Genomic DNA, 19461 nt, shown 5'->3' with positions numbered 1-19461 from the left:
AGTATACCTCCTTTCGCCGAAAGCGTGGGACATCCAGCAGTCCTACCACCTCAGTAATAAAGACCAATGAGCCGTCAAATCACATAGACCCAGCAGTAAATTGGACGGACGAAGCAACCATCACTCTTGCGCTAGTGAGAGGTCGCGTCCGGTCTGCCCGGGCATGAATGCGGCACCGATTCTTTGGAGCGGCGCTGACCGTTTCGGGCGGGAAGCGCGCGCGGGCGATGGAGGGGCTTTGGGTGGGCCAGGCTGGTCAGGAGCGGGCGTGGCAGCTGTCCGCATGTCCCTACCGGACACGCCCGGAAACGAGACTCTCGCGGCTAAAATCGTACACTACACAACATCTCTCTATAGGAGTAGGTTGATCTGTCGCTCTCTCTAACACACACATGGTGTTAAACACACACACACACACACACACACACGCACACGCACGCACCTTGGTCCCGCTGCACCTTCTAACGTGACTTATTACACCTAGATGGAGGGAGTAGTAAGTATACGAGATACAGTGGCACACTGACATAAGTCGAATACAAGTGGCCAAAATTTGTGTGCATGTTATAATAAGGATTCACTTAAAATAGTACGTGAGCGAACAGAGGGATCAATCGGACAGTGTTCCCGAGCAGTAGCGAGATGTGTGAGGTAAGATACACCGCTGGCGCTTTTAATTTTTCTTATTAATTTGTTTGTTTCACCCCCTGACTGGTGGGACCCAACGTACTACGTGGAGAGAGGTAAGGTGACTAAGGCCGCATTATTTCTGCACCACTGTGGATAATCTTACCACCAAAGCCACATGACACGATTATGATTGAAATCCCAATGACTCCTACACACACACACAAAAACACGGCATGCTGGTCACACGAATGCGGGAATGTATAAAAGGTTATTTCCCTCTCGTTGAATATAATGGGAGGGTTGTGTAGCTGGTTAGCCTGTTCGCTCACTCTCTCGCCCTCTCCCGCTGGAGCCTCAGCGCTTGTTGTTGCTCTCTTAACACTCTCTCGCCCTCTCCAGATCTAAACAAGACTTCGTTGGCCTCTCTCACCCCTCACTGCTGCTCAAAGAGCCGGCAGGATCCATCCGCCGGGAAGGGAAGGAGGCTTAACGTTGTCGCCGTCGGCGAGGGACTACCGGCGCAGCTGTTCACTTTCCACCTAGCGGCGGCGCGGGAGGGCCTCCGACCCCTTCTTCTTCGCCGTTGTCCCGTCGCCCACCGAACCACGCCCCAAGAACCTTAAGGTATAATTTACTTACTCCACATGCATTGCTCTAGCTGCATGTATACCATGAATCTAGGACGTGGTTCAAAGAGGAAAGGAGTGGGGGAAAGTAGTGGGAAAAGTTGTATATAGCATGAATCTAGGACGTGGTTCAAAGAGTAAATGAAGGGGGAAAGTTGTATAGCATTAATCTAGGACGTGGTTCAAAGAGGAAAGGAATGGGGGAAAGTAGTGGGGAAATTTGTATCGCATAAATCTAGGACGTGGTTCAAAGAGGAAAGGAAGGGGCGAAAGTACTAGTTCAAAAAGGAAAGGAAGGGACAAGGCTGTAGAGTTTGAGCAGGACTAGATTTGCTGCGCTCACATAGGGAAAGGCGTCTAAAGATAACAAAACTGGGACCAACACAAATATGCTCCTTGGTTGCTTGTTCTTTGTTGCAACAGACTGTGCATGACCACAGTACATCGGTAGATGCACATGGTGCTGGTGCGTCCACTGTCCCGTGCAACTCATTAGCTGTTGTTAATCTAAGGCCATGTTTGGTTAAAAACTCCCTAGTCCCTACCTGCTGGGTTCCAGGGACTAAACATGGACTAGAGGTTATTAAATGACATGCTAAAAGACCATGTTACCCCTAGTAATGAACTAATAGAGACAAGGTGCGATGCGTGGCAGGGGCAACTATTGGAAAAGGTCCCAAAAAGACTCCCTCGGGGTCTTCTTTCTTTAGTACCAAATGCCCACTTTTAGTCCCTAAAAGTCCCTCCTCTTTGGTTTAGATGGGACTGACACGGAGTTTTTTTAGTCCCTACACCAAAATGTCCCTGTAAACAAACACCCTCTAATAATGCCGCTAGAAAATTGATGCAATGCCACAGTTAAAAGCAAATTACATATTTAACGAATTTTATTGTTAATATAATCTCTATGTTAATATTAATCAATGCCACCGTTTGAGAAATGCTACTGTCTTGCTTTCTTTCCCATTTAGATAAGGTAGATGCTTCTTTTTGTTGGCTTCTGTGTCATCCACCGTTATTGACCACTAATTGTTTCCTTTGCACCTCTGTGTAAACAGGGTTATCTGCTTCACCTCGTTGCCATTGTGACCTTTTGTTGCACTACACAAAACACTTTTGTTTTAAGAGTGTTTTGTGCAGTTCAACCAAAATGTCACACCGACAATGTTGCTTGATTGCTTGATCTTAGTGGAACTGCACAAGAGGAGATCTTACTTCCTATCTGTTAAGGCGAATTTGGTTCAGATCTTCTTCTTGTGAGTTGTTTGAATTCCGCATCATGAGAGGTCAGTACTAGCCTTCTTTCACATGATTCTGTAGTGTGCATTCATATGTTGTGCTATTTGTACGATAATGTTGCTTGATTTTAGTGAACTGTACAAATGGAGACAAGACTTCCAATTTGTATGTGCACCGTAATATCCCATTGAGGTAAGATAAGGATATTTCGCAACTGCTGGCCTGTATTTTGCCACTTTCATCAGAAAATTAAGTTTAGTACTATACTTGTGCTCCCTAATTGACATGCCAAATCTTACATTGAAGGCGAAGCTTGTTTGTTATGGAACCAAGTGATGAAGGGGAAGAACAAGGGGAAGAAAAACAAAAATCAACTCCCAGTGCTATCATGAAAAAGTGGTATTGTCCTTGAGAAGTGCTTCATGTGCTGTTTTAAATAATTCCTTTCCTTTTATTCGAGCAAACAGTGATGCTAGCATTTAGTAGTCCTCTTGTTTTTGCACAACAGGATCATCTTCCTCTGAAGAAGAATATGGAGTACGTGAAGTGACTAGTTCTGATTATGCCAGGATGAAGAAGCCCTGTCTATCTTATCATCAGAAGGAGCAGTTGAAGGATGGTTACATTACTCCCCACAAGACCAAACTAACTTCAGCTCAGAAGGACTGACAAAATCTCCATTTTTTTGCTGTGATGCGCGAGTACAATGTTGTTCTAGGATTCTTTCTGGTGAGTTCCATTTTTCTAAAAGTGTGCTCTACATGGACCATGTATGTGCCTGTTGAAACTGTCAATTCATAGTACAGTTTGCTCTATACTAATCACTTTTTTGTATTTGTGCAAACAGGGGTGCTCAGCTTGATTTCAATGGGAACTTCACAAAATGTTCATGAATACATCAAATCATTCATTTCCACCACAAGAAAGGAGGTGCCGATATGTTCAAGGCGTTGCAACATATAAGGGCGAAATCATACAAGCTACGCGCGAATTTGGTTGATTTTGGTGGAACTGCACAAAAAGAACAGTTGGTTTATTTAGCATGAGGTGACATGTCAATGTCCGAACTGATGGCAAACCCTGCCCATTCCACAATCGTAGGCATTTGATATTTTGGAATGGGACAACCTTGTCAAATTTCGCTCATTGATTTTAGCAAGACATGCGTTTGATATTTTCGAATGGGACGCCCTTGCTGTCAGCAGCGTCGATCAATTTTTTTCTTTATTCTTTAGTTGTGAAGTAAATATTGCCTCTGACATGTGAATCGCTGAGATGCATAATCATTGATTGTTTTGAATGTTCTCTATGAATTGCCAGGCCTGTGTGTTTTATTGCAATGTATAGAAATGCTAAAAACCTGCTCAAAATCTTTGTACTCCTTCTGTTCCTTTTTACTTCGCACATTGTGAAAGTGCATACTTTTTTGTATAAGATTGGCCAAGTAGAGATACTTTGACTGCAGACAAAACTTGTATGCAAACTTGAAAGGACCAGAGGGAGTACATGTGAAACTGCTGCAAACGAGGTGATCACCCTGGGAATAATGCTAGTACATATTGTTTTGCATGTTCATCCAATGCCAGTGATACAGGAATTCGAACTAATCGAAATAAATTCATTCATACACGGTCGGATTTCATATAAACATGCCAGATTTCATTACATTTCATACATTCTTCAACTAAAAAGGGGTGCGCTGGAGGTATAATTAATTAACCGAAGCTACCCACTTGTGTCCCGCTGAGCCGAACAGAAGCTTCAGTGACTTAACTGCAGGTGCAGTTGTGTAACTGACATGTGGCCTGTTGGTCCCACGTGTGAGTCAGCCAACTGCACCTGCAGTTAAGTAGAAGCAGCGTTACTCTCCAGCAGAACTCCACGTCGCCTCCAAGAAGCTAACCGGCCGTTAATGGTCAACCCGCCTAGCTTGGCTTCAACGGGAGGGTAGCAGCGGTGGCCTTACTTGGACCCGAGCGGCGGCGACCTACCGTGTTCTACTATTCCTCGTTTTCTGTGTGGCGCGGCCTCGTTGGCAGCGGGGCGGGGCCTCGGCAGAGCCGGCGATGTCCTCTGTCTCGTTGCCGGCGGGCGGCGCCTCAGCAGAGTGTTGGAAATCCTCCCCCGCGTTGCCGGCAGGGTGGGGCCTCGGCTGAGCCGGCGATGTCCTCTGCCTAGTTGTTGGCGGGGTGGGGCCTCGGCAGAGCCGGCAGTGTCCTCTGCCTCGTTGTTGGCGCCGCGGGGCCTCGGCGGAGCAGGGCCTCGTCGACGCCAGCGGAGCGGGGACTCATCGGAGCCGGCATTGTCCTCTGCCTCGTCCTCGGTCTCGCCAAACAGCGCCTCGCCCGCTTCATCGCCCTCTTTGCTAGCCTCTTTGTAGGCGGCCGCAGCCTCCGCCACCCGCATGCGCTCCTGCCAGCGCTCGAGGCGGCCCTTGCGGGCGAAGTGGTACGAGTCGAGAAGTGCCTCCTACTCCGCGGCGATCTGCTCCTCCGCCTGCAGATGCTCCTGGAGGAGATGGTGGTTGTAGGCGGCGTCGGCCTACGCCTCCCGGAACTGCTCCTGACGCATCTGCCTCACACTGTCCATATATTGGGCACGGGCCTCGCTGATGGTCATGGTGCAATGCACCGGCGAGGATGGCGCAGAGGAGGGGGTTGGCGCCAGATCGTCGACTACCATGTTCTCCATTGGGACGTCGTCGTCCTCCGGCTGCTTGCCGGCCAGCCGGTCGGTAGCAATGGCTGCCATCTCCTTGTGGTCCGTCGTCCGCTCGTCCCAAAGAGCGCTGGAGCGCGAGGAAGCCATGGTGGGCAGTAGTGGTGTGGACAGGAGAAAGGGAACGAATGTGGATGACTGCGGCTATGGCCGGCGCAGCAGTTTATATAGCAATGGTGGGCGGGCGGAGGGACGGACGTGTGGCGCCGGAGTAGCCGCCTCGGCAACCGCGTATCAGTAATGTGGGCGGCAGATGGACGGACGGACGGCACTTGTGTCGTTTGAAGGCGGAGCAATCGCCTGCACCGGGAAGCGGGGCGGGCGGCGCTGACTGTTTCGGGCGGAAAGCGCGCGCGGGCGAGGAGATGACTTTACTTGGAGAGGATGACAATGGGGACCCACCAGGTCCATAGACTCACGTACGCAAGTGCCTCCTTATTTTATATGTGTGTGTGTGTGTGTGTGTGCGTATGTGTATAAAACTATACTCCCTCCGTCTAGGTGAATAAGTCGTATTAGAAGGTGCATCACGACCTAGGTGCAAGTAGATTGGTGGAAAAGAAGAATATTTCTCTCTTCTAAACACAACATTTAATCACAGCAGTTAAGAGGATGCCTTATTAGCTACCCATGCAGGCCATCGTAATTCATAGCATGCAAAGCGCTTTTATTTCTTGCCTAATAACCGCATGGACGTGTTGCATGCATTGGTCTTTGCCCGAGCAAAAAAAAGGAGGAAAGGGGTTTCCACGGGAGACAACGAGGCAGAGGTGGAAGCGCTCGCTGGAGTTATTTATTTTGCTTCCCCCTGGTTTCCTAACATCACGGTCCCACACCATTGTCAACCTATGTAGTACTAGTCAATAAATGAGAGAATTGCACAAGAAGCGACCGACAGCTGGGACTAAGCAGCTCGAGCAGTATTTGTGTTTTTGAGGTGTGAGCACTGCAGAGTTCTTCGATGTTTAGCCCAGATATTAATTTTTCTCCTCTGAACAACAACGAAAACATCGCTGCAGGTATTAACTGGGCGGGCTGTGGCCCGTCTAGCCCAGGCCAGATATCCAGCCCAGATATTAATTTTTTTCAAGCTAAAAATGCCTAGCCCAGCTATACTTTTTTTAGGAATACCCAGGCAAGGTCAAGTTGTTATTCTCCGCCCCGCTGGGCTGCAAATCTTTCCTAGGAGGGATGGATTAGGCTTAACAAGAAAATGGACTTTAAGAAATAATAAATGGGATGTAATTATAAAACTAGGCAGTAACTATAAAAAATGCACCAAACACGTGATTACTTTATAAAATATTATTTTTGGATATTGAAAATTTTAATTTCATTAATTGTTGCAAGCGCAATGTTTCGTTGGATTTTTACGTAATATAAATTTATATTGAAATTGTATTTAATCTGACTAGAAATTTCAGGATAAAAATATTTCGGATCCCATCAAAATGTGGGAAATTTTATTGAATTCTGTTTTGAACGGTTGGTTGAAATGGGTTGTACTTTTAACAAACTGTAAATGGGCTGTAGTAAATTTCATTAGAATTCAAAAATGGGCTACACATTCTTATAAATCTCAAATGGGCTATAAGTTCTCTGCCACACACTTCTGGCCTTACTAAGTTGACGCGTCCCCTAAAAAAACAGAGTTGACGCGTATGCAAGGCTTTGTCAACTTATAGTCAACACACGGTTCTAGCAGCAGTGGCCGTTGGATCTCCATCCAATGGATGCCGTGCTTCTTCTTCAATCTCGGATATTCTAGCTTCACCCGCCCAAAAAATGATTCCTCCCCCTGACATCTGGGGCGCACCGTTTCGGAAGCTGACCTGTGGGCCTACTAAGTTGCCGTACCAAGGGCTTTGTCAACTTAGTCAATATAAACGATTCTATCTGCAGTGACCGTACGATGTCCATCCAACGACCGTAGTGCTTCTTCAACCTCTGGTCTTCTTGCTCCAGCCGCCCAAAGCAGCGCCGGTCGTGCCGCCTGCTTCTGCCTCCCGTGGCCGGCTGTGCTGCCGTGGAGGCCTCACTGCCCCCTACTATTCCCACCGCTGGCCAGGCCCTGCGGCGACGGCAGCCTCACACCGCAGCCGAACGAGTGAACCCTCATACTCCTCTTCGCGTGGGCATCCACTGCCGCGTCTTCATCGGCTCCGCGTTGTCCCCTTCCTAGGCCTCGCCGTCGTCCACCGCTCTGGTGCTCTCGGCGCGGCATGGTCAGCGTGGAAGGAACGACTTCCATCGGACATGGACTATACGTGGAGAGGCTGACAGCTGGGTCCATGGTGGTAGCAAGGAAGTGCCTCCTTATTACGTGGAAAATAATGATTCCTCCACCTGACAGCAGGGACCCACCGGACGGGCCACCAGTATTTTGCGAAAAAAATCATTTCCCCTGACTGCTGGGACCCACCGGACGGGCCACCGTATTTTGCAAAAAAACGTTCCCCCGCTGTCAGCTCGGACCCACCGGAAGTGCCTCCTTATTACGCACAAAAAAATGAATACTCCCCCGGCTAGCTGGGACCCACCTTGCTGGGAGGCTGACTTGTGGGCCTACTAAGTTGACGGGGACGAAGGGCTTTGTCAACTTAGTCAATATGAACGATTCTAGCTCCAGTGACCGTACGATGTCCATCCAACGGTCGTAGTGCTTCTTCAACCTCTGGTCTTCTTGCTCCAGCCGCCCAAAGCAGCGCCGGTCGTGCCGCATGCTCCTGCCTCCCGTGGCCGGCTGTGCTGCCGCAGAGGCCTCACCGCCTCCTACTATTCCCACCGCTGGCCAGGCCCTGCGGCGACGGCAGCCTCACACCACAGCCGAACCAGTGAACCCTCATAGTCCTCTCCACGCGGGCTTCCACTGTCGCGTCGTCCCCTTCCTAAGCCTCGCCGTCGTCCACCGCCGTGGTGCTCTCCGTGCGGCGTGGTCAACGTGGTCAAGGAACGACTTCTATCGGAAGAGTACTGTACGTGGAGAGGCTGGCAGCTGGGTCCACAGCCACAGCACAGTTTTTTTGTGATTTGCTAAGTAAGTCTCTTTGTCAAGCCTGTTGGGCTGCAAATCTTTCGAGACGAGGAGAGCTTTCATTCGGCTGGCCGACAAAATGGCCCATCAGTAATGAGAAATGGGTTGTACATTTTGAAAACACATCAAACAGGCAATTAGTTTCAAATATCTTTTTTTCATTTCAAGATTTTAAATTACATTAATTTTTATGCATGGAGAATTTGTTGGATTTTATATTGATATACATTTATTTTTAAAATTAGTTTGAATGTGAGTCAAAATTTTGGGATTAAAAACAGTTCGGACCGCATCGAAATATGCAAAATTTCGTATAATTTTTTAACCGTTGCCACAATATGGGCTGTAATGCTAACAAAAAGAATATGGGCTCCAAAAAAACCTTAAGAATTAGCAAATGCGCTATAAATTATTAGAAATAATGGCAGATGGGTTGTATGTTGTTTTCCACAGATTTGAGGCTTTCCTAAAAAAAAGGTTGACGCACAAGCACTGACTGTTGGATGTCCATCCAACGGCCGTCGTGCTTCTTCAATCTCTGCTCTTCCTGCTCCAGCCGCTCAAACAAGCGCCGGCAGGACTGCCTGCTCCCTCCTCCTCGCGGCCGGCTGTGCTGCCGCGCAGGCCTCACCGCCCGACCATACTCCCACCGCTGGCCTAGCCATCCCTTTACTCAACCACACCTGTTGTTATTCTCCAACGACGACAGACGAACTAGTAAACCCTCGTACAGTCGTACTCCCATCCGCGTGGGAAACAACTGCCGAGTCTTCCCTGCCTCCGTGTCGTCCCCTTCCTAGGCCTCGCCGTCGTCCACCGCCCTGGTGCTCTCGGTGCGGCGTGGTCAACGTGGTCAAGGAACGACTTCGATCGGACGTGGACTGTACATGGAGAGGCTGACAGCTGGGTCCACGGCCGCAGCAAGGAAGTGCCTCCTTATTACGCGGAAAATAATGATTCCTCCACCTGACAGCTGGGACCCACCGGACGGGCCACTGTATTTCACGAAAAAACGTTTCCCCCTGACTGCTGGGACCCACCAGCTACATCTTCGCACGCAAGGAAGTGCGTCTGGGCAAAAAAACCATTCGCCCCCTGACTTCTGGGACCCACCAGCTACATCTTCGCTGGCAAGGAAGTGCCTGACAGTCGGGACCCACCTGGTCGAAGCGTACGTAGCGTTGTCATTCTGGTCGCGAACGTGTATGAACATACTGGTCGATGTAGAGGCGCGCACGTGTCGTAGTAGAGGCGCGCACGTAGCATATACACGTATGTACAGCGGCCAGGGTGCAAGAAATAAAATACGGCCACGTATGTGTACATACGGGCGGGGTCTCGAACGCCTACTCGCGCATACGTACGGCCAGGGCTTGTGTACATGGCTGGGTCGGAACGGAGAAAAAACATCGTCGTCGCGTTCATGGGGAGGCAACGGAATGTGTCGTGTTTATGGGGAGGCAACGGAATGCGTCATGTTCATCGGGAGGTCTTGGACGGAACAGGCGATGGAAATGAGGCCTGGCGTACCGCAGAACAGAGGAAACGGCCTTGTGTTCGACCGGCCACGTTCGAAACGAGATCCTGTTCATCAGGAGGGGTCTGGCGTACCGCAAAACGGAGGAAACGGACCTCCTATGGTCGAAACGGGGGTCTTGTTGATCGGGAGGGGTGTGGCGTACCGCAAAACGGACGAAACGGACTTGTGTTGGAGCGCTACGGTCAAAACGCGGGTCCTGTTCATCGGGAGGGGTGTGGCGTACCGCAAATCGGGACTCCACGGGATACTGTTCATCTCCACCGTCGACCCCCTCCAGCCTCCACGAGCTACTGTTCATCCACCGTCGACCTCCTCCAGCCTCCACATGCGACTGTTCATCCACGGGCTCCTGTTCATCCAGCCTCCACCGCGCGCTACTCCACCGGCTACTGTTCAACCAGCCCTCTCCACGAGCTCTTGTTCAACCACCCCTCCACGGGCTACTGTTCATCCTGCCCTCCACCGTCTACTGTTCACCCTGCCCTCCACGGGGTGGTCCTGTTCATCCATCCCTCCACGGGGTCCTGTTCATCCAGCCCCCACTGGCTCAATCGATCGGGGTCCTGTTCATCTAGAGGCAACACCACGGGGTCCTGTTCATCCACCCCCACCGGGAAATGTTCATCCAACCCCCCCCGGCCCGCAACTCTCACTGTTCATACACCCGGAGGCAACATCGATCGACTTCAGTTAGCAGCAGTAGCGAAGGAATCGCTTGATCTGGTTCAGTTAACAGCCATCGATCGATCGCTCGGGTTCAGTAACACGTAGCCTGCAGTGCAATCGCTCGTGTTCAGTTAGAGCCCAACGCCTCGCTCGGGTTCAGTTAGAGCCAACGCCTCACACACACACGCGTACGTGTACGAGAGAAACGCGCATCGCTCGGCCCCCGACCTCCCACCGTAACCGGGAACTCCCCGAAATTTTCCTCCCCCTCGCTTCTACCACGGTTTTTTCCGTCATGGACGGCCCAAAGAATGTCATGCAGCTGCGTCTCCGGCCCGCCCAGGACGAAAAGCCCATTTTCTGTCATGATTTTTTGTCATAGAAGAAGGATACCACCACATCTATGATGATACCGGGTTTTGTCACAATTATCGTCATAGAAGTGTCATATGTATGACAGAAAAAAAATTCTTTCGGCCCAAAATGTCACGGATGTGTCTTTTTTTGTAGTGGAACATGCTGATTTGACGGCCGGTAGCTTCCCTAGGCTCCTATAAAACTTCTCCAAACCCTACCCTAGCCACTCCTCTCCCCATTTCCCCCTCTCCCTGCCGCCGCCACCAGGTAGGTCGCCCTCCATAGCCGTCGCCATGGACGAGGAGAGCTTAAGCTCATCCCCGACCCGAACACCTCCGTCGTCTGCGTTGCTGCCACGGGGAGAGAACCCCGACCCTCGTCGTCGTCTTCCTCACCCTCGCACGCGACCACGAGGACCCCGAAGGCTTCTTCCTCGCCGTATGCTTCTCTGCTTCCTCTTCTTCACGGGATCGGCGGCGTCACCGTCGGTCAGCGCCTTCCCCCGCCGTCCCCGGTCAGCCTCGACCTCGTACGACTGCAGCAACACCCACCATGGTGAAGCTCTGCTCCTCCTCATCTCTCTCCGGTCTCGTTGTCCGCAGGCCCATCGATCCGCGCAACCCTGAGGCCGACCACCATGGCCGACCAGGGGAGCGAGCTCAAGCTCGTGCCTTGCCTCTTCCGCACTGCATCCACACATGCCTCTTTCCGCAGCTCTCCGCACGAACACGCGCACCCTAGCATGTTTCCGCACGCCCGCTGCTGTAGCGCTTGCCTCGCCATGCATCGCCGCCATCGCCGCAAGCTCCTGCTCCCACACATGCCGCTGGCTTCGTTGCTTTGCCGCACCTTCGCTGCACACCTCCACGCACACGCATCAACACCCGCGCACGGCCACGCTCGATTGCGAGCCCGTGGCCCTGCTTCGTCTTGCCGCCGCCATGTCCGAGGCAACCTCGAGCTCGTCCTCGAGTCTTCCCGCGCACCCGAGCCTTCTGCACAGTCTCACCTCACAGCGCACCAACGTCCCTGTTCCGCACGCCCGCCGGTGCTCTACAGCCTCTGTAGTCACCGTCTTGATCGAGTTCGTCGTCAGCAAAGATTCATGTGCATCCATGGAAGGTCAAGGCTTGGCCTTGGTATCCATTCAAAAGGGAGCTGTGCTCCTTCTCTAACAAGATCACAGCACTAGCCCAGCTAGTTAGCCATACGCGCTCGCATCCGGGAGGTCCTGGGTTCGAGCCCCAGGCGCCCAATCCTCTTGGGCCTCATTCACTCTCGGGCTGCTGCACTGTATTGCTTCTGGCCCGCATATGTGTTTTTTTCTGCTCTGTGACATTTTGCATTTTCCAGTGCATGCATATTTACAGGAAATGCCACTGTTTTGTATTGTTAATAACTAAATATGCATGCTTCCAAATTAAACAAACTTAATATGAAAAATGCTTAGAATTTTTTCTAGTTTCATAATATGCAACTTTCAACCATGTTTAAAATGTTAAACTTGTTGTTTGCTTTTATCTTGCATAAATAGCATGTTAAAATGCTTTATTTCATAACTTAATAACCGTAGCTCCAAATTTAATAAACTGTATATGTAAATGGGGTAGAAAAATGCATAGTTTAACATGGTGGCATTACTTTGCATGTTTAACAACTCTAAAATATGGTTTAGGGAAGAACAGTACCAAATCTAAGATATGCACATGAGGATTTTCTGGAATTGTTGTTTCTTATTTCTGGCCTCATTTAAACTTGCCTAAATGTTTAGTTTACTTATGCTTCACCTCTTGCCATGTCTAATAACATTCAATTTTGATGAGTAGCATAAACGGGAATGAACTAAATAAGTCATGTGGTGTTTCGTCAATATGCAACTCGTTGCATACTGAGCTCCACTTAATTTGTAGTATTGTTTGTGCATATTTCCATTGCATGCCTCATTAAACCATACATGCATCATACTTGGTTATGCATCATGACATGTTTATGTGATGGTTGTTTACTATGTTGCTTGCTTCTTTCCGGGTTGCTTCTCTCGTTAGCTTCGGTTTCGTTCCGGAGTTGTGAGGATCCGTTCGACTACGTCCGTTTATCTTATTCATGGACTCGTTCTTCTTCCTTGCAGGATCTCAGGAAAGATGACCATACCCTCAAAATCACTTCTATCTTTGCTTGCTAGTTGTTCGTTCTATCGCTATGTCGCGCTACCTACCACTTGTTATATCATGCCTCCCATATTGCCATGTCAAGCCTCTAACCCACCTTTCCTAGCAAACCGTTGTTTGGCTATGTTACCGCTTTTGCTCAGCCCCTCTTATAACGTTGCTAGTTGCAAGTGAAGTTGAAGTTTGTTCCATGTTGGAACATGGTTATGTTGGGATATCACAATATCTTTTATTTAATTAATGCATCTATATACTTGGTAAAGGGTGGAAGGCTCGGCCTTATGCCTGGTGTTTTGTTCCACTGTTGCCGCCCTAGTTTCCGTCATACCGGTGTTATGTTCCTTGATTTTGTGTTCCTTACGCGGTTGGGTGTTATGGGAACCCCTTGACAGTTTGCTTCGAATAAAACTCCTCTAGCAAGGCCCAACCTTAGTTTTACATTTGCCTTACAACCTATACCTTTCCCTTGGGAGTAATTAACCCGAGGGTCATCTTTATTTTAACCCCCCCCCCCGGCCAGTGCTTCTCTAAGTGTTGGTTCGGACTAGAGCCCCTTGCAGAGCCACCTCGGGGAAACATGAGGGCTGGTTTTAGTTGTATGGATTGCTCATCCGGTGTTGCCTTGAGAACGAGATATGTGCAGCTCCTATCGGGATTGTCGGCACATCAGGCGGCTTTGCTGGTCTTATTTTACCATTATCGAAATATCTTGTAACCGAGATTCCGAGACTGATCGGGTCTTTCCGGTAGAAGGAATATCCTTCGTTGACTGTGCGAGCTTGTGATAGGCTAAGTTGGGACACCCCTGCAGGGTATAAACTTTCGAGAGCCGTGCCCGCGGTTATGTGGCAGATGGGAATTTTTTAATGTCCGGTTGTAGAGAACTTGATACTTAACTTAATTAAAATGCATCAACCACGTGTGTAGCCGTGATGGTCTCTTTTCGGCGGAGTCCGGGAAGTGAACATGGTTCTTGTGTTATGGTTGTGCGTAAGTAGTTTCAGAATCAGTTCTTGATCATTTCTAGCTTCACGGTCGTTGCGTTGCTTCTCTTCTCGCTCTTATTTGTGTAAGTTAGCCACCATATTTGCTTAGTGCTTGCTGCAGCTCCACCTCTCTACCTTATCATACCCATAAGCTTAAATAGTCTTAATCTCGCGGGTGTGAGATTGCTGAGTCCTCGTGACTCACAGATACTTCCAAACAGTTGCAGGTGTCGATGATACCAGTGCAGGTGACGCAACCGAGCTCAAGTGGGAGCTTGATGAAGATCTTATCATTGTTATGCGTCTTTTTCGGTTGATTAGTAGTGGAGCCCAGTTGGGACGATCGGGGATCTAGCATGTGGGGTTGTCTTCTTTTATTTTGGTTCCTTAGTTGAACCTTGATTGTACTTTGGATGATGTATGTTTAACTTGTTATTTGTGTGAAGTGGCGATTGTAAGCCAACTCTTATCCCTTTCTTATTCAGTACATGGGATTGTGTGAAGATTACCCCTCTTACGACAAAACTGTCGTGCGGCTATGCCTCTAAGTCGTGCCCCGACATGTGGGAGATGTAGCCGCATTGTGGGTGTTACAAGTTGGTAATCAGAGCCATTCCCGACTTAGGAGCCCCCTGCTTGATCGAATCGCTGTTGTTGTTGAGTCTAGAACAAAATGTTTTGAGTCTTAGGATTATATATATCAGAGAGTAGGATTCTTTTTACTCCTCAGTCCCTTCGTCGCTCTCGTGAGGCCTCCTGACGTAGAAGTTTTAACTATTCTCTCCTCAAATTTCATGAATTTTATTTAGGATCACGAGGGTATCTTGGAATCGTTCCGATAGTCTTGTGATGAGAACATTGTTCTTGGTGCCTCCTGACATTTAGGGGTTGTGGTAGTGTCCTAGGGGGTTCAGCTCCGAGGTGTTGTCGTCACAATTTTATCATTGAAGTTCTGGAATACCTGAGTTCATCGACATCGAAAATCTCTTTTATGCAGTTGCTGGTGAGATAACCTCGACGCCACCCAGTACTGGGGCGGGAGTTCGGGAGTATTGCCATAACTCGTATAACGGATGCTATTCGAAGGTTCAAGTACATGATTCCCGAAGGTTTCTTGGTTATGTGTTGAAGATGGATACAACTGGATGTAGGGATTGTTAGTTTGGGTGAGATATATTGCTTTCCCTGTATCCCCAACACCTGATTGCATAACCAGAAAGTTTTGGGAGTTTATAAGTGGGAATTCAAGTATCACGTAGGATATCCTTCCAACAGACACATGATACGATATGGGGTCTATCATATGTTTGTTCCGGCTTATTTTGCAAGCCAATCTTTGTTTTGTTTTCAGTTGTGGTATTCGAGTTGCTTCAATGTCAAGTGTTGATTCCATACATTTTCCAAGCGGTTTTCTCATATTTCTGTGTGAATACTAATCCTTTCGATCATCAAGATGGTCATGTTAATTCTTTTCTACCCGTGTATTTCTCTTCCAAATGATCCTATCATTTTTCCCATTCGCAAGATCCAATCTCAGTTTTCTCAACGATATCCATTGCACCCGTCCCAAGTTGCCTTTGTTTTCCCTCCCTCTCACCCTTATATTCGAGGACTCAGATATCTTAATCAAGTATCAATTTTATTCATGTGAAGACTCTTCATTCCTTTCCTTCAATGTCCTTAACCGGTGATTTCTCATGGAGATGCTCACGAGCTACAAGTTCATCATTCTTTCCTTCTTCGTCCTCTTTTCATCCCCGGTGGACTAAATTCAAGCCTTCAGTGTTCATCACATTCCTTCCCTTGTTTCACATGTTTTCTCATGTCGGTGCACCTCTTAATCATCCAATTCTCGCCATTCATTTGTTGGGGAGTGCCGAAGATATCTCATAAGATTCACGTTTCCATTCTCGATCCGTTCAAGTTATTTCGAGGTTGTTATCTCATTCAAGTTATTTAATTCAACCGGCGCATTATCTCCTTTAAATCGTCAATGGTGTTTCTTTTGAGTGGGTCGTAACCCACAGGTCTTTTCCCAGGATCTTATCTGACTCTTCTAATTTTCCCGGAGCTATCATCAAATTCTTTCAAAGTTGACATAAGAATGAATTATCATTAGTCATATGTCTTTCTCCAAGATCTTTCAAATTCTTTTCATCGTTTGTTCAACCTTTCTAATTTTCATCCCGGAGTATCTCAACAATTCATGGTGGTGTTTCTCATCGTCATTCCCAACATTTGAAGACCGAAGAAGAGTTTTTCCTCCAAATCTTATCTGTTCTCTCAAAGATGCGTAGTTCAAGCTCGACGCCATCCTCTCATAATTGCTTTCGATTGTGAGAATTCTTTTCACCCATCCGGATCAATTCAGGTGTTTTTTTCAGTTTGATTCTTCGGAGCCCATCATCTCAGAATTATTCATTGCAACTTTTAGCTCCTGTTCTCCAAATCTTACCGGTGCATCGTTCAAATATCCTCTAATCAGTTCATGATCTCTTCATTCACTTGTATCTAAATTCTCTCAAGTATCTTCGTTCATTTTCTAATTCTTCCCAGTGTTTCGCTATCTTTTCTTTGTTCATTTTTAATTCTTACGGCGGCTCGTTCAAGAATTCTCTTCCGTTGTTATTGTATCAATTCATTCGTTCTTTCCAAATCCTACCGGTGGTTCTTCGAAGACCTTCTCAAGTTTGCGTTATGTCTTTCCCCAATCCTTTCTATGAGAATAAGTAGTATGCCAAATCCGTTGCTTGCCATCAATCCAAATTGATGAAGGATACGCATAACGTAATTCTTATTATTGTTTCATCCAAGTGATCTAGTTTCTTCTTTCCAGAGTTGTTCATCATGTCACATTTCTCGGTTTGAGATGCTTCATCTTTTCTTTTCCCGGAGTTCCAAGCTCTCTCAATTATATCATCACAAAGATCCATCTAAATCATTGTAAGGCTTCACCTTGTGTTTTCAACTTCTCTTTCTTTTTATCATCCTTTTATTACCGGAGTTCTTCATGGAGGCTCTACATGGTGGTTCGTCAAGGATTCCTTTCATTCTTCAATTGTGCTCAAGAATTCTCTCGAAGTTAAGTTCTGCCAAGCTATACTCAAAAATAAACATGGTGTTAAACACATGTATTGTTTTGAGGAGTTCAAGCATTCTTCATCTTGCAATCAGAAGTGCAATTCTTTCATATATCATCTTTTGAGGTGTTGTTATGTCATTGTTTATAATTTCCCTTCGTATTTCATGATTCACAAGTTTTCAAGAGTGACATATCTAAATCCATCATTTTCTCTTCGCTCAAGACTTCTTTTCAACCAATCAATCTCTTCATTGGAATTAGATTGGGTTATATTTCACCTAAAGCTTTCCATAGGGATTGTTGCTATTTATGGTGCTCATAAATGACCCAAGTTCTTCATTTATCCTCCCGGTTAAATAAGTTTCTCGTCTCCTTGTGGATATCAATCCAATCTATTGTTTCCGTTAGTGGCAGAATTTCACCTCAAATTTCGATATGTTTTCCATAAGCCCACAACAAGCTTACTCTTTTCGTTGTTGGTTTTCCAACGACTCCGTTCGACCCTTCTCCTAAAGATGCTTTTCAAGCTCATTTGAGGTAAAAGATGTTGTTTTCTCCTCCATTCTTTTGATTCCATTCTTACATTTGTTCCGGAGGCGTTGTGATGTTGCTCTCTTCGACCCATCATCTTGTTTTGTCAAGATCATGTTCAATTCCTTCCATTTATAGTTGGAGTGTTGTCCAAATTATATCATTCTTTTTCCCTCTCTATCTTGTTTTAATCGGAGTGCTATCCGAATTTGTTCTTCCTTGTTCATCTTTTCTATCGGAGTGTTTTCAACTTTGATCATCTCCGTTGTATTCTTTTCTCAAAATGGTTTAACCTCTCAAGGTTCATGGTTTCACTCATTTGTCAAAGAAGCAACTTTGTTTTACCTCTTCCTCTTTCGTTTCTCCCTGGTGCCATCCTAGATCTCGGGACGAGATCCTCTCATAGTGGTGGAGTGTTGTGATGACCCGAGACCGATGCTCCAGATGCCTTCCATTTATTTTTCGTTATCGTCGTGTGTTTCAATTGTTTGTTGCCATGAACATGCTGAGTGGTTTGTCATATCTTTGCTTCTTGCACCATGCTCATCTCACTTGTTATGTTGCATTGTGTCGTTGTCTTTTTTTGTTGCATTTGCATCATGATCATCATTGTAGTGTGCATATTTGTAGTGTGCATATTTGTTGTGATCTTGTTATCTTCGTGAACTCCTTTTCCTCATCTTATTTGTTGTTTCATCTTGCCCTTTCCATCTAAACCATCATCAAGTGCAACACCCCATCTCTAGCTTCTTTCTTTCAATTCTCACCCATTTATTCAAGTGACATTATTTCTGATCTATATAATGTTCATTCTTTTCCTATAAATTCTCAACCATGCCTTCAACCTCCCTGCCGAATTTCAGCTCCTTTGAAGATGTTTTGGTTGGGTTCAAAAATGGCTCAAGTTTGAATGTAATTCAAACTTGGATTGTTTTTTCTACCTCTAAAAACCGCCAAGTCAATTTATTCAAATCCTGCACAAATTTCAGGATTACAGGGATATTCTGATATCTCTCTCAACCCTTTCCTATATTCCTGTGCTTTTCGGTCTTTATTTTTATGTTTGAAGAAAACTAAAAGGAAGAGAGAAGCCCAGCGTCGCAGCCCACTTACCTCTCAGCCAAAGCCAGCCCACCCGACATCTCTCAGGTCCAGCCCATAGCGCATGGCCTCCCATGTTCTTCTTCTCTCTGTACGGCGTCCATCCAGGAGCTCCACGTAGACGAACTCGCTGATTTGACGGCCGGTAGCTTCTCTAGGCTCCTATAAAACTTCTCCAAACCCTACCCTAGCCTCTCCTCTCCCCATTTCCCCCTCTCCCTGCCGCCGCCACCAGGTAGGTCGCCCTCCATAGCCGTCGCCATGGACAAGGAGAGCTTAAGCTCATCCCCGGTCTGAACACCTCCGTCGTCTGTGTTGCTACCACGGGGAGAGAACCCCGACCCTCGTCGTCGTCTTCCTCACCCTCGCACGCGACCACGAGGACCCTGAAGGCTTCTTCCTCGTCGTATGCTTCTCTACTTCCTCTACTTCACGGGATCGGCGGCATCGCCGTCGGTCAGCGCCTTCCCCCGCCGTCCCCGGTTAGCCTCGACCTCGTACGACTCCAGCAACACCCCCCATGGTGAAGCTCTGCTCCTCCCCATCTCTCTCTCCGGTCTCATTGTCCGCAGGCCCGTCGATCCGCGCAACCCCGAGGCCGTCCGCCATGGCCAACCAGGGGAGCGAGTTCAAGCTCGTGCCTTGCCTCTTCCGCACTGCATCCACACATGCCTCCTTCCGCAGCTCTCCGCACGAACACGCGCACCCTAGCATGTTTCCGAACGCCCACTGCTGTAGCGCTTGCCTTGCCATGCATCGCCACCATGGCCGCAAGCTCCTGCT

This window comes from Triticum urartu, chromosome 6 (assembly GCF_003073215.2).
Source record: "Triticum urartu cultivar G1812 chromosome 6, Tu2.1, whole genome shotgun sequence".
Classification (NCBI taxonomy): Eukaryota; Viridiplantae; Streptophyta; class Magnoliopsida; order Poales; family Poaceae; genus Triticum; species Triticum urartu.
The sequence above is the reverse complement of the archived record's forward strand: the minus strand, read 5'-3'. Positions refer to the sequence as shown.